Source organism: Trachymyrmex cornetzi, unplaced genomic scaffold (genome assembly GCF_001594075.2).
Source record: "Trachymyrmex cornetzi isolate Tcor2-1 unplaced genomic scaffold, Tcor1.1 scaffold819, whole genome shotgun sequence".
Taxonomy (NCBI): Eukaryota; Metazoa; Arthropoda; class Insecta; order Hymenoptera; family Formicidae; genus Trachymyrmex; species Trachymyrmex cornetzi.
Window position 1 is genome coordinate 7,414 of NW_017300157.1, and position 1,147 is coordinate 8,560.

The window sequence follows — 1,147 nt, forward strand, 5'->3', positions numbered from 1 at the left end:
TTTATCAGCCATTTCGCAGGGTCGTCGCTGAATGTGAAGATTTCCCCATCATGCTCTGTTCGTTTTGTAGATTCTGTGGAGCCCTCACGATCTCTACCAACTGCTTTGCCAAAATCACTTTGTCGTCTTTCTAAATCTTCAAAGGGATTTTCAGAAGAAACTTCATCATTAAGCTCATCTACGGGATAGCATTAAAGATTATCCATTACATATATGTTTTTTTATTACTTTCTTTTTTAAACGAGTTCGAAAATTTTCCCGAACTTTTCAGTAAATATTCATCTACAGTTCGGCATGTATTTCTAGGCCGCGGTCCGATACACGCTCACAACGCTTAAAAATCATTTCATCCTTGTTGTTTGTCAAATGTTAAACGAAGATAAACAATGTTCATGAGCGTTGTCAGCATGATTCGGACCACGGCCTTAAACTATTTGTAACTCTTCTTGAATATAGTGCCTCAATATTTCTAATGAATGAATTCGTAGTATCTCTCAAATTTTTTTTAAATCCTCAACATCTGAATGAGTTCGGGAATTTTCGCTAAATTATTTTTTCCGTGTAGTTTTCGATACAAATGCGTAAAAGTTTATTCTACGAATGCGAGGGCTGCCTTCACATTCATACAAAAACATTTTCGCACATGCGTCGAACAACGTTTTTTTATACATTTTTTAATACTATTTTATCACTTTGCAAGTCAGAGCAAATGATATTAACCTCACTCTTTGGTTTTTCTACTTTAACATTGCTACTTTGCTTATTTTCTTCGTCATCAACGTCATCTGATTTTTTAAGACGTCTGGATGTACAAGATTTCGGATATATTGTAGTCAAATGTAATGAAATTTCAGTCGACTAATCCGACTGTTATGATGACCAAAAGTGAAAAGCAATGAATTTGAGATACGAACAATCATAGAATTTTCAACTCACCTGCAGAATCTAATGTTTTTTGAAAGAATTCACTTGTTTCTTCAGTGTTAGAACTACTTGTAGCAGTTTGTTTTTAAAATAGGAGGAAAGTTTTTTTGTTTTTCCCATAATCTCGTCATCTTTCAGTTTCTTTTTCGCAGCTTGTTTGCGATATTCGGAACCACTCAATCGTTTTCGTCCGTCACTCATTGTATTTCAAGAGATTTATTCA